General features: G+C 42.5%; 1 non-coding gene across 1 annotated transcript; it reads left to right on the top strand.

Annotated features, from left to right (window-relative positions):
- Positions 1-14,897: 14,897 nt before the first annotated feature.
- On the top strand, positions 14,898-15,005 carry LOC112719302 (small nucleolar RNA R71). The gene has a single exon (XR_003161608.1). It is a non-coding gene; the product is annotated as a small nucleolar RNA R71 (small nucleolar RNA).
- Positions 15,006-15,262: the final 257 nt, after the last annotated feature.

Below are 15,262 nucleotides of genomic sequence, written 5' to 3'. Positions count from 1 at the left end.
TGACTAGACCCTAATTCCTTAGACCTTCCTAGTCTCCTCTAAAATTCATTAATTGCCAATTCCTTGGTCAATTAATTCCAATTAGAGGGTAATGATCAATTTCTAGTTTATATGCTAAAAGAATCCTAATTATCCAAAAATAAGGGGATTATATGTCACGTATTCCGTTAAATACAAACAATTAGAAATTCAGTATAATATGTTTTCAAGCTGTTGTTCAAGTAAAGAGCTTTTCCAAGTTTTACAAGAACTCAATTGGAACATGGGTCATACTTCCGTTCTGTAACACCCTACCATACAGAGTCTTATGCTTAAGTCATAATTCAGAGATGGCAAGGTATTACGACCTCTAAAATAAAAATTTAGTACGTATAGTAGTATGGATGATTGATTATAACTAGGAGCCTTTGTAGAAAAAGGGGTAAACAAAAATCGCAACTCGAAAGCGCAACACTCCGATCGATAACGTAACGAACAAGGATAACCAACGCGTGATTATATATATACAAAGGAGTGTCAAAAACAGGAATATCAAGACTCAAAATCCGGCTGCGAAGATAACCGGTCCGAGCATAGCAATATATACATATGATAAAAATAAGGAAAACCCCAAAGGAAACCCAAAGGGACACAAATACATAAAACCTATTCTCCAAAATCTCCCATAAGAGGAGTCATCACAGTTTGTATTATTTAATGGAGATAAAAGTATCTAAGCAAAACATATAAACCAAAACATAGCCCCGAGAACAAAGGATCTTCGCAATTATAGAAGTCTCCAGCATGCCTCAACGGGAAACCTCACGTCCTGCATCTGAAAACCACAAAATCCGCATGGGTGAGAACCAGAGGTCCCCAGCATGGTAACAACTTCCACATATATAATACATAATAATGGAGGAAAGCCAAAGGCAATCCTAGAACTTCCTCCAGACAATATCAAAGCTTATAAACAGGCTAAACCGTAAAGGGCATCTGACTAAAGATTCTTCAGTCTAACTAATACTTCCCTTTCCAATTCCTTCAGACCTCCCAACCACCAGCAGGAGTATAATGTAGCAAACACAGTTATATCAAGCAAGAAATATACAATTAGGAACAAGTAAGGCATTTAGACAATTAGCAAGTAATATGCAGTCAAATAGGCAATCTCAAATAATTCATATAGTATGCATATGATGAATGCCTGTCCCTAGTGGCTGATGATATCATCTGTCGGTTATAGAGCCAACCCGACAAGTCCTGGCAGTAAACCATTGGACTGTCCCTCTGTCGTGTCTCCCCAACTTGAGTCATGCTCATTATAATTTGATCGTAATCATGATCCATATCCATCACCCTCACTGGTGAATATTTATCCATCACCATCACTGGTGAATATTTTTGGGGGTGAGCTGGTCCGGGAATTTCACAGTGCCCGGCCACCCTGACGACATAGGGTCAAAAGAGCTTCAAGTCTCGACCTAGAGCACATGGTGGCTAGCCACTGCTTTCTCCCAGGGAAACTCTCATCTACGATAATGGAAGTGCAACATTCACAATTCATTCAACAGCATATATATGCATTTATACATAGCCATAATCATGGCTCCGCCGTAACACGGCAATAATCCAGCCATCCGGCTCACGGTTAAATCCATAACCAGCCGTTTCATTAACAATTACAGCCTTTCGGCCCATGGCATAACAAGCACTTCCACCACCATCCTCTGCATCTCACATATTCATGCTTGATCCTCGTTGATTATCCATCTTTCCCTTGCTTCACTCGCAAGTTGCCACATTCACTAGCCCTTCTTCTCATAGCTAGACATATCATAATGATTTAAGACATAAGTGGTGAGATCGGAGGCTTAGAAGTATGAAATTTGGCTTTTGAAACTCAAAAATCAACTTTGGGATGAAAACAGGTCCACGCGTACGCGCACTCCACGCGCACGCGTGGATGGCCTCGAAAACTCATCGACGCGTAAGCGTCATGCACGCTAACGCGTGGATTGAAAACTAGTCAAACGACGCGCACGCGTCAACCACGCGTACGCGTGGGTACTCTTGTGCCCCAGGCACAAAACTGGCACAGTTCTGGCATAACTCTCGGGAAAATGGCTGGGCATTGGGTGCAGCACATCGGCGCGCCCGTGCACATCACGTGCACGCGTGGATGGCGCTTTTGAGAAAAACGGCGCGTATGCGCCAAGTGCGCCTACGTGCGGGGGGTCATTCTGCTAAAAAATTTTCCTAAGTTAAAAGCTGCAGAATTCACAGTTTCAACCCCCAATCTTCCGACGGACATAACTTCCTCATTTTAAATCATTTTTCACCCGTTCTTCGAACGGCAGGGACATCCTGGATCCAATTTCATTTCTAAACAGATTTGGTACAAAACAGAGATCCGTAGTCCAAGTTATGTCCCGTCAAAGTATGCCCAAAAACCATGTTTTTCATACAAAACCACAACATGCCATTTTCAAAACAAGCCATATTCAACTCTTTTCAAAATCAATCAAAACATGCCATTTTCATCCCTTTTCTTTGAAATCAATCAAAATATATCAATTTCAACATCAAGCTTCCTCAACTCACACATTGACACTTTACCACAATTTATCAAAATCACTATCTCATCATTTTAACCCACTTTACCCAAGTGGCTCAAACTCAAATATATTGACATATCACATACTCTTCCTCATGCCAATTCTCAACAACATCAATTCCACTAAATCATCATTGTACACAATCAATATCATACTCACCATCAACATGGTTCAACCCACAATTCAACCATAACCAATCATCAAGCATATATCACAACATGCATATTTCTCATACATCATACCATTAAGGCATCATTAATCATCATCACATATATGACCACATCATATATATCAACAATTCAACAACATCAACAATTCAATGCCTATCTTAGGGCCTCTAGCCTAAGTATTTCCTACCACATTACATATTAGATACGGAAAACCGAAACCATACCTTAGCCGATTTCCCAAGCTCAACCGGAGCACTTCCAAACCACTTATCCACAAGCTCTCAAGGCCTCAATACCTCCAAGAACAGATTTTTCACCACCAAATCCCTTTTTCAAGCTTTTCAAAATCACCACTCAAGCTCCAATATTCACATATACACAACCTAAGCCACAATCATCATACCCATACACAACATCTCAATACCCAAACATATTGACATATCATATACTCTTCCTCATGCCAATTCTCAACAACATCAATTCCACTAAATCATCATTGTACACAATCAATATCATACTCACCATTAACATGGTTCAACCCACAATTCAACCATAACCAATCATCAAGCATATATCACAACATGCATATTTCTCATACATCATACCATCAAGGCATCATTAATCATCATCACATATATGACCACATCATATATATATCAACAATTCAACAACATCAACAATTCAATGCCTATCTTAGGGCCTCTAGCCTAAGTATTTCCTACCACATTACATATTAGATACGGAAAACTGAAACCATACCTTAGCCGATTTCCCAAGCTCAACCGGAGCACTTCCAAACCACTTATCCACAAGCTCTCAAGGCCTGAATACCTCCAGAAACAGATTTTTCACCACCAAATCCCTTTTTCAAGCTTTTCAAAATCACCACTCAAGCTCCAATATTCACATATACACAACCTAAGCCACAATCATCATACCCATACACACCATCTCAATACCCAAACATCATAGAACAACAAAATTACACTAGGGTTGAGAATATTACCACACCCAAGGTCCAAGGAGACAAGATTAACCTTCTCCTTCAAGAGAGTTGGGTCCTATAACATCAAAGAGCCCAAAATCTCAACATTTTTGCTCATAAAACTCGAAAACAAGGCTGGAATTTCGAAGAGAAAAACGTGGCTTACCTCAAGATTAATTGTATGGGTTTTGTAGAGCTCTTCGCGGTGAACGTGTGGCCGCAAACGGAGCGGCAATCGGAGCTTTAGATCAAAAGTTATGGTGGTTTGAAGATCAAGTGAGAGAAAGAACTTGAGAGAGTGTTCTTCCCTCCATGGCCTCCATTTTCAGCATGTGAGTGTGTTTAGTGAGGAGAGAGAATGCTGAAAACTAGGGTTTTGGTTTAGTTATATTGGGCCAAGGGCCCAGTTTGGGTCCGGTTGGTCCGGTTTGGCCCGTTCGGTCCAATCTTGGTCCGATTTCTATAAAATTGGTACCGAAATTCTCGTCTCAATCTCATCTATCACATTTAGCCATAAAAATCACATTTTAGGCTTTCTAGAATAAATTCTCATTTTTGGGTTAATTAGTGTAATTAAGCGGGTTTTACATTCTACCCACCTAATTGGGAATTTTGCCCACAAAATTCAAATGCAAATACCTGAGAATAAATGCGGATAATCCGTTCGCATTTCTGACTCGAGTTCCCAAGTGTGTTCCTCAACACCGCCTCGACTCCATGCCACTTTGACTAATGAAACCTCTTTTCCACGCAACCGTTTGACACTAGTGTCATCAATTTTGACTGGAGCCACTGGAAGCGTCAAATCTTCCCTTAACTAGACCGACTCAGGTTCTAACACATGTCTAGCATCAGGAGTGTACTTCCGAAGCTGCGACACGTGAAACACGTCGTGCAGGTTCAAAAGATGAGGTGGTAGAGCCATTCGATACGCCACCGGTCCAATCCTCTCCAGGATCTGAAATGGACCAATGTATCGAGGATTCAACTTCTTTGCCTTAATCGCCCTACCTACTCCTGTAGTCGGAGCAACCTTAAGGAAAATATGATCTCCTTCCTCAAATTCTAAGGGCTTTTGCCTCTGATCGGCGTAACTCTTTTGACGACTCTGTGTCGTAAGCATCCTATCACGGATTTTCTTGACTTGTTCAGTAGTCTCAGCTATCATTTCCGGCCCTAACAAGATTTTCTCTCCAGCTTCATACCAACATAGCGGAGATTGACATTTCCTCACATACAAGGCCTCATACGGAGCCATTCTGATGCTCGCATGATAACTATTATTGTATGCAAACTCCACTAATGGCATATACCGATCCCAACTCGCCGGTTGGTCCAAAACACAAGCTCTCAACATATCCTCTAGTGTTTGGATCGTCCTTTCAGATTGACCATCTGTTTGAGGATGGTAAGCCATGCTCAAGCTTAATCGGGTTCCAAAAGCTTTCTGAAATGCACCCCAAAACCTTGAAGTGCAACGAGGATCTCTATCAGAGATTATAGTAGCAGGTACACCATGAAGTCTCACAATCTCCTTTATGTATAACCGTGCTAGCTCCTCAAGGGTGTAAGTCATCCGAATGGGCAAAAAGTGAGCTGACTTCGTCAGTCGGTCCACAATCACCCAAATAGCATCAAAACCAGCCCTAGTCCTTGGCAATCCCGACACAAAGTCCATTGCAATACTTTCCCACTTCCATTGTGGAATCTCTAAAGGTTGCAACATCCCAGAATGTCTTTGATGTTCAATCTTTACCTTTTGACAAGTTAAGCATTTTGATACATATTCCGTCACATCATTCTTCATACCCGGCCACCAAAACATCGCCTTTAAATCATGGTACATCTTAGTACTTCCCGGGTGAATGGAGAATCCGCTTTTGTGCGCCTCCTTTAAAATATCTTGCCTCAAAGTGCCAACATCCGGCACAATGATCCTACCCTTGAATCTCCATAACCCATCTTTTTCTTCCGACACTTTCCACTGTTTTCCTTGCTCAATGGCCGGTAACACCTTCCATAAAGCTTCATCATTCTGATGAGCCTTTAGGAGTTCGGACTTAAAGTCACTTGAGATTTTTAATCGGCTCAAACACAAAGTTTCGGATACTTCTTGAGCACCAATTTTTAGACTCTCGAATCCCTTGAACAACTTCTCCTCTTGAAGCATCATCCAAGCCGCATATAACGACTTCTGACTTAACGCATCCGCTACTACGTTCGCCTTTCCCGGATGGTAATGCAACTCAAAGTCGTAGTCCTTCAACAATTCCATCCACCTTCTCTGCCTCATATTAAGCTCTTTCTGATCAAAGAGGTACTTCAAGCTCTTATGATCAGAGAAAACTTGGAACTTAACCCCATAGAGGTAATGCCTCCACACCTTCAAGGCAAACACAATCGCAGCGAGTTCCAAATCGTGCGTAGGGTAATTCACTTGCAGTCTCAACTGTCATGAGGCATACGCCACCACATTATGATGCTGCATCAGCACGCACCCTAGACCCTTCAATGAGGCATCACAATACACCTCAAATGGCTCGTTCGGCTCAGGTAACACTAACACATGTGCAGTGGTCAACTTTTTCTTCAATGTCTGAAAGCTCTCCTCGCACTCAGGAGTCCAAACAAACGGAGTGTCTTTGCGGGTTAACTTTGTCATTGGCAAAGATATCTGTGAAAATCCCTTGATAAACCTTCGGTAATAGCCAGCTAAACCCAAAAAACTCCTTATCTCCGTCACGGTGGTTGGTTGCTTCCAATCCATCACAGCCTCCACCTTAGTTGGATCTACGGCTATTCCCTTCTTACTCACCACATGACCCAAAAACTTCACCTCACTCTTCCAAAACTCACACTTAGACAGTTTTGCATAGAGTTTCTTCTCCTTTAGAATCTGCAACACGGTCCTCAAGTGTTCCGCATGCTCTTCTTCAGTCTTGGAATAAATCAGTATGTCATCAATGAAGACAACAACGAATTTATCCAGAAACGGACGGAAAACTCTATTCATGTAATCCATGAATACCGCAGGAGCGTTCGTCAACCCAAAAGATATTACAGTGTACTCGTAATGACCATAACGAGTCCTGAAAGCGGTCTTAGGGATATCCTCACCCTCACCCTTATCTGGTGATAACCGGATCGCAAATCGATCTTGGAGAAAACTCCAGCTCCTTGTAACTGATCCATGAGATCATCAATTCTCGGCAATGGGTACTTATTCTTTATTGTAGCCTTGTTCAGCTGCCTGTAATCCACACAGAGCCGCATACTCCCATCCTTCTTCTTTACCAGTAACACTAGAGCACCCCACGGAGAGACACTTGGTTGTATAAAATTCTTTCCCAACAAATCCTCTAACTGAGACTTTAGCTCGTTCATCTCTAACGGTGACATCCTATAAGGAGCACTTGAGATTGGTCCCGCCCCGGGCACCAATTCAATAGCAAACTCAACCTCTCGGTTAGGTGAAAACTCATCAATATCATTGGGAAACACTTCCGGAAACTCACACACAACCGAAATCTGTTCCAACATTTGATCATCACCCGAAACGCCCGCGGTTAACAACAGGATACCCTGACATTCGATTCCGGAACAGTTCACCATCATCGAATTCAAGTAATAATTATTCACCACGACCGGCCCTTCAGTATCTTCCGGCATAAAGTACACCGACTTTGTAGAACAATCTAGCAGAACATGGTTCTTAGATAATTAGTCCAATCCCAAGATAAGATCAAGACCGATCATCGGCAAGCAGACTAAATTATGAATAAAATCACGCTGCTTGAACCTAAAGGAAACTTCCGGGCATCTTAGCCTAGTTACCATGGCTTCATGGGTAGCATTATACACTTTAGGTCATAACCTAAAGTTACAATCTTCAATCCTAACTCATGGGCTTTCTCAAATGCAATGAATGAATGTGATGCTCCCGAATCAAATAAAGCATTTAAAGTTTGACCCGCCATTTCACAGTTACCTCGAATAAGTGTCTCGGATCCCTCGGCACCTATAGCTGAGGTGGTGAATACCCGACCAGTCTGTTGTGCCTTTCCAGCACCTTGTTTCTGCTTCTCCGGACAATTTGCGGCTTTATGCCCCGCCTTTCCACAAGTGTAGCACAAATCCCGTCCGGCCTTGCATGGTGCTCCCGGACGGTGACTCCCACATCTAGTACAAGCTTGATCATTCTGAGGCTGCTTCCCAAACTTCTTCCCTTGGGAGTTGTTGTTGTTGTTGGGCCTCCTAAAAGAGCTTCCCCTCTTGAAAGACGGACCTCTAGGTGCAAAGTTCTTCCCTCGATTCTGTGAGAATGATCCTTTGTGACTCCCTTTCTCAGCGGTTGCCCTCTTCACACACTCTTCAGTAACCCTACACTTGTTTACCAACTCGGAGAAAGTCCTAATCTCCATTGGTCCCACTGAACTAAAAATATCGCTCCGGAGTCCTCCTTCATATTTAACACACTTCCATTCCTCATATTCCACCGGAGTCCCTTGGCACATACGAGAGAACCTGAACAGTTCCTCAAACTTGTCAGTATACTCTGATATGGACATAGTACCCTGCTTCAGCTGTAATAATTCAAGTTCCTTAGCCGTCCTAGCAGAAGTCGGAAAGTACTTCTTATAGAACTCTTCTTGGAAAACATTCCAGGTGATATAGTCATCACCCTGCTGCAGAAGATGTCGGATACCTTGCCACCAATGCGACGCTTCACCTGTGAGCATATAGGTAGCAAACTTGACACGCTGCCCTTCAGGTACCACTTGTGCTTGCAGTGCTCGCTCTATAGCCTGAAACCATGTATCAGCCTCAGTCGGACTAGTAGTTCCCTTGAACTTAGGTGGATTAACCTTCAAAAAGTTTGCCAGTGTCATCGGGCCCTGAACTCCATGGTGCACGAAGTTGTGATCACTACAACTTCGCACAACTAACCAGCAAGTGTACTGGGTCGTCCAAGTAATAAACCTTACGCGAGTAAGGGTCGATCCCACAGAGATTGTTGGTATGAAGCAAGCTATGGTCACCTTGTAAATCTTAGTCAGGCAGACTCAAATGGGTATGGTGATAAACGCATAAAACATAAAGATAAAGATAGAGATACTTATGTAATTCATTGGTAGGAACTTCAGATAAGCGTATGAAGATGCCTTCCCTTCCGTCTCTCTGCTTTCCTACTGTCTTCATCCAATCCTTCTTACTCCTTTCCATGGCAAGCTTAAGTAAGGGTTTCACCGTTGTCAGTGGCTACCTCCCATCCTCTCAGTGGAAATGTTCAACGCACCTTGTCACAGCACGGCTATCCATCTGTCGGTTCTCAATCAGGCCGGAATAGAATCCAGTGATTCTTTTGCGTCTGTCACTAACGCCCCGCCCTCAGGAGTTTGAAGCACGTCACAGTCATTCAATCATTGAATCCTACTCAGAATACCACAGACAAGGTTAGACCTTTCGGATTCTCTTGAATGCCGCCATAAGTTCTAGCCTATACCACGAAGACTCTGATCTCACGGAATGGCTGGCTCGTTTGTCAGGCGAGCACTCGGTTGTCAGGCGATCAACCATGCATCGTGTATCAGGAATCCAAGAGATATTCACCCAATCGAAGGTAGAACGGAGGTGGTTGTCAGTCACACGTTCATAGGTGAGAATGATGATGAGTGTCACGGATCATCACATTCATCAAGTTGAAGAACAAGTGATATCTTAGAACAAGAACAAGCGGAATTGAATAGAAGAACAATAGTAATTGCATTAATACTCGAGGTACAGCAGAGCTCCACACCTTAATCTATGGTGTGTAGAAACTCCACCGTTGAAGATACATAAGAACAAGGTCTATGCATGGCCAAATGGCCAGCCTCCCAAAGTGGGTTCAATCATAAAGACATGATCAAAAGATCCAAAGATCCAAAGATGAAAATACAATAGTAAAAGGTCCTACTTATAGAAAACTAGTAGCCTAGGGTTTACAGAGATGAGTAAATGACATAAAAATCCACTTTCGGGCCCACTTGGTGTGTGCTTGGGCTGAGCAATGAAGCATTTTCGTGTAGAGACTCCTCTTGGAGTTAAACGCCAGCTTTTATGCCAGTTTGGGCGTTTAACTCCCATTTTGGTGCCAGTTCCGGCGTTTAACGCTGGAATTCCTGAGGGTGACTTTGAACGCCGGTTTGGGCCATCAAATCTTGGGCAAAGTATGGACTATCATATATTGCTGGAAAGCCCAGGATGTCTACTTTCCAACGCCATTGAGAGCGCGCCAATTGGACTTCTGTAGCTCTAGAAAATCCACTTCGAGTGCAGGGAGGTCAGAATCCAACAGCATCTGCAGTCCTTTTTGGTCTCTGAATCAGATTTTTGCTCAGGTCCCTCAATTTCAGCCAGAAAATACCTGAAATCACAGAAAAACACACAAACTCATAGTAAAGTCCAAAAAAGTGAATTTTAACTAAAAACTAATAAAAATATACTAAAAACTAACTAGATCATACTAAAAACATACTAAAAACAATGCCAAAAAGCGTACAAATTATCCGCTCATCACAACACCAAACTTAAATTGTTGCTTGTCCTCAAGCAACTGAAAATCAAATAAGATAAAAAGAAGAGAATATGCAATGAATTTCAAAAACATCTATGAAGATCAGTATTAATTAGATGAGCGGGGCTTTTAGCTTTTTGCCTCTGAATAGTTTTGGCATCTCACTCTATCCTTTGAAATTCAGAATGATTGGCTTCTTTAGGAACTCAGAATCCAGATAGTGTTATTGATTCTCCTAGTTGAGTATGATGATTCTTGAATATAGCTACTTATTGAGTCTTGGCCGTGGTCCAAAGCACTCTGTCTTCCAGTATTACCACCGGATACATACATGCCACAGACACATAATTGGGTGAACCTTTTCAGATTGTGACTCAGCTTTGCTAGAGTCCCCAATTAGAGGTGTCCAGGGTTCTTAAGCACACTCTTTTTGCCTTGGATCACAACTTTATTTCTTTCCTTTTCTTCTCTTTTTCTTTTTCTTTTTCTCTTTTTTTTTCGAAATTTTTTTTGTATTCACTGCTTTTTCTTGCTTCAAGAATCATTTTTATGATTTTTCAGATCCTCAGTAACATGTCTCCTTTTTCATCATTCTTTCAAGAGCCAACATTCATGAACCACAAATTCAAAAGACATATGCACTGTTTAAGCATACATTCAGAGAACAAAAATATTGCCACCACATCAAAATAATTAAACTGTTATAAAATTCAAAATTCATGCAATTCTTATCTTTTTCAATTAAGCACGTTTTTTTATTCAAGAAAGGTGATGGATTCATAGGACATTCATATCTTTTAGGCATAGACACTAAGACACTAATGATCACAAGACACAAACATAGATAAACATAAGCACTACAATTCGAAAAACAGGAAAATAAAGAACAAGGAAATTAAGGAACGGGTCCACCTTAGTGATGGCGGCTCTTTCTTCCTCTTGAAGATCCTATGGAGTGTTTGAGCTCCTCAATGTCTCTTCCTTGTCTTTGTTGCTCCTCTCTCATGATCCTTTGATCTTCTCTAATTTCATGGAGGATGATGGAGTGTTCTTGATGCTCCACCCTTAGTTGTCCCATGTTGGAACTCAATTCTCCTAGGGAGGTGTTTAGTTGCTCCCAATAGTTTTGTGGAGGAAAGTGCATCCCTTGAGGTATCTCAGGGATCTCATGATGAGTGGGGTCTCTTGTGTGCTCCATCCTCTTCTTAGTGATGGGCTTGTCCTCATCAATAGGGGTGTCTCCCTCTATGTCAACTCCAACTGAATAACAGAGGTGACAAATGAGATGAGGGAAGGATAACCTTGCCAAGGTAGAGGGCTTGTCCGCCACCTTATAAAGCTCTTGAGCTATAACCTCATGAACTTCTATTCCTTCTCCAATCATGATGCTATGAATCATGATAGCCCGGTCTATGGTAACTTTGGACCGGTTGCTAGTGGGGATGATGGAGCGTTGGATAAACTCCAACCATCCTCTAGCCACGGGTTTGAGGTCATACCTTCTCAATTGAACCGGCTTCCCTCTTGAATCTCTCTTCCATTGGGCGCCCTCTTCACATATGACTGTGAGGACTTGGTCCAACCTTTGATCAAAGTTGACCCTTCTAGTGTAAGGGTGTTCATCTCCTTGCATCATGGGCAAATTGAATGCCAACCTTACACTTTCCGGACTAAAATCCAAGTATTCCCCCAGAACCATAGTAAGATAATTCTTTGGATCCGGGTTCACACTTTGATCATGGTTCTTGGTGATCCATGCATTGGCATAGAACTCTTGAACCATTAAGATTCCGACTTGTTGAATGGGGTTGGTAAGAACTTCCCAACCTCTTCTTCGGATCTCATGTCGGATCTCTGGATATTCACTCTTTTTGAGTGAAAAAGGGACCTCGGGGATCACCTTCTTCAAGGCCACAACTTCATAGAAGTGGTCTTGATGCACCCTTGAGATGAATCTTTCCATCTCCCATGACTCGGAGGTGGAAGCTTTTGCCTTCCCTTTCCTCTTTCTAGAGGTTTCTCCGGCCTTGGATGCCATAAATGGTTATGGAAAAACAAAAAGCAATGCTTTTACCACACCAAACTTAAAAGGTTTGCTCGTCCTCGAGCAAATTAAGAAAGAAGAGAGTAGAAGAAGAAGAAATGAAGGAGATGGGAATGGCGTTTGTTTTCGGCCAAGAAGGGGAAGAAGTGGTGTTTAGGTTGTGTGAAAATGAAGGAGTGAATGAGGGTTTATATAGGAGAGGGGGAAGGGTAATGTGCGGTCATGTATGGGTGGGTTTGGGTGGGGAAGTGGTTTGAATTTGAATGGTGAGGTAGGTGGGGTTTTATGAAGGATGGATGTGAGTGGTGAAGAGAAGGATGGGATTTGATAGGTGAAGGGTTTTTGGGGAAGAGGTGTTTGAGGTGATTGGTGAAGAAGAGAGAGGGTGGTGGGGTAGGTGGGGATCCTGTGGGGTCCACAGATCCTGAGGTGTCAAGGAAAAGTTATCCCTGCACCAAATGGCAAGCAAAATTGCGTTTTTAGCCATTTCTGGCGTTAAATGCCGGGCTGGTGCCCATTTCTGGCGTTTAACACCAGCTTCTTGCCCTTTTCTGGCGTTTAACGCCAGTCTGGTGCCCCTTTCTGGCGTTAAACGCCCAGAATGGTGCCAGACTGGGCGTTAAACGCCCAACAGCTAGCCTCACTGGCGTTTAAACGCCAGTGGGTTCTTCCTCCAGGGTGTGCTATTTTTCTTTCTGTTTTTCATTCTGTTTTTGCTTTTTTCATTGATTTTGTGACTTCTCATGATCATCAACCTACAAAAGACATAAAATAACAAAGGAAAATAGTCAAAATATAATATTGGGTTGCCTCCCAACAAGCGCTTCTTTAATGTCAGTAGCTTGACAGTGGGCTCTCATGGAGCCTCAGAAATGCTCAGAGCCATGTTGGAACCTCCCGACACCAAACTTAGAGTTTGAATGTGGGGGTTCAACACCAAACTTAGAGTTTGGTTGTGGCCTCCCAACACCAAACTTAGAGTTTGACTGTGGGGGCTCTGTTTTGAGAGAAGCTCTTCATGCTTCCTCTCCATGGTGACAGAGGGATATCCTTGAGCCTTAAACACCAAGGATTCTTCATTCACTTGAATGATCAACTCTCCTCTATCAACATCAATCACAGCCCTTGCTGTGGCTAGGAAGGGTCTGCCAAGGATGATGGATTCATCCATGCACTTCCCAGTCTCTAGGACTATGAAATCAGTAGGGATGTAATGGTCTTCAACTTTAACCAGAACATCCTCTACAAGTCCATAGGCTTGTTTTCTTGAATTGTCTGCCATCTCTAGTGAGATTTTTGCAGCCTACACCTCAAAGATCCCTAACTTCTCCATTACAGAGAGGGGCATGAGGTTTACACTTGACCCTAAGTCACACAAGGCCTTCTTGAAGGTCATGGTGCCTATAGTACAAGGTATTGAAAACTTCCTAGGATCCTGTCTCTTTTGAGGCAGTTTCTGCCTAGACAAGTCATCCAGGTCTTTGGTGAGCAAAGGGGGTTCATCCTCCCAAGTCTCATTTCCAAATAACTTGTCATTTAGCTTCATGATTGCTTCAAGGTATTTAGCAACTTGCTCTTCAGTGACATACTCATCCTCTTCAGAGGAAGAATACTCATCAGAGCTCATGAATGGCAGAAGTAAGTCCAATGGAATCTCTATGGTCTCATTTTGAGCCTCAGATTCCCATGGTTCCTCTTGGGGGAACTCATTGGAGGCCAGTGGACGTCCATTGAGGTCTTCCTCAGTGGCATTCACCGCCTCTCCTTCCTCCCAAAATTCGGCCATGTTGATGGCCTTGCACTCTCCTTTTGGATTTTCTTCTGTATTGCTTGGAAGAGTACTAGGAGGGAGTTCAGTAATTTTCTTGCTCAGTTGACCCACTTGTCCCTCCAAATTTCTAATGGAGGACCTTGTTTCAGTCATGAAACTTTGAGTGGTTTTGATTAGATCAGAGACCATGGTTGCTAAGTCAGAGGTATTCTGCTTAGAACTCTCTGTCTGTTGCTGAGAAGATGATGGAAAAGGCTTACTATTGCTAAACCTGTTTCTTCCACCATTATTATTGTTGAAACCTTGTTGAGGTCTTTGTTGATCCTTCCATGAGAAATTTGGATGATTTCTCCATGAAGGATTATAGGTGTTTCCATAGGATTCTCCCATGTAATTCACCTCTTCCATTGAAGGGTTCTCAGGATCATAAGCTTCTTCCTCAAATGAAGCCTCCTTAGTACTGCTTGGTGCATTTTGCATTCCAGACAGACTTTGAGAAATCATATTGACTTGTTGAGTCAATATTTTGTTCTGAGCCAATATGGCATTCAGAGTGTCAATCTCAAGAACTCCTTTCTTCTGACTAATCCCATTGTTCACAGGATTTCTTTCAGAAGTGTACATGAATTGGTTATTTGCAACCATTTCAATTAGCTCTTGAGCTTCTGTAGGCGTCTTCTTCAGATGAAGAGATCCTCCAGCAGAGCTATCCAAAGACATCTTGGACAGTTCAGAGAGACCATCATAGAAAATACCTATGATGCTCCATTCAGAAAGCATATCAGAAGGACACTTTCTGATTAATTGTTTGTATCTTTCCCAAGCTTCATAGAGGGATTCTCCTTCCTTCTGTCTGAAGGTTTGGACTTCCACTCTAAGCTTACTCAATTTTTGAGGTGGAAAGAACTTTGCCAAGAAGGCATTGACTAGCTTTTCCCAAGAGTCCAGGCTTTCTTTAGGTTGTGAGTCCAACCATGTCCTAGCTCTGTCTCTTACAGCAAAAGGGAATAGTATAAGTCTGTAGACCTCAGGGTCAACCCCATTAGTCTTGACAGTGTCACAGATTTGCAAGAATTCAGCTAAAAACTGATGAGGATCTTCCAATGGAAGTCCATGGAACTTGCAATTCTGTTGCATTA

The sequence above is a fragment of the Arachis hypogaea genome, chromosome 10, assembly GCF_003086295.3.
Source record: "Arachis hypogaea cultivar Tifrunner chromosome 10, arahy.Tifrunner.gnm2.J5K5, whole genome shotgun sequence".
NCBI lineage: Eukaryota > Viridiplantae > Streptophyta > Magnoliopsida > Fabales > Fabaceae > Arachis > Arachis hypogaea.
This window is presented reverse-complemented; position numbering and strand designations above follow the sequence as displayed.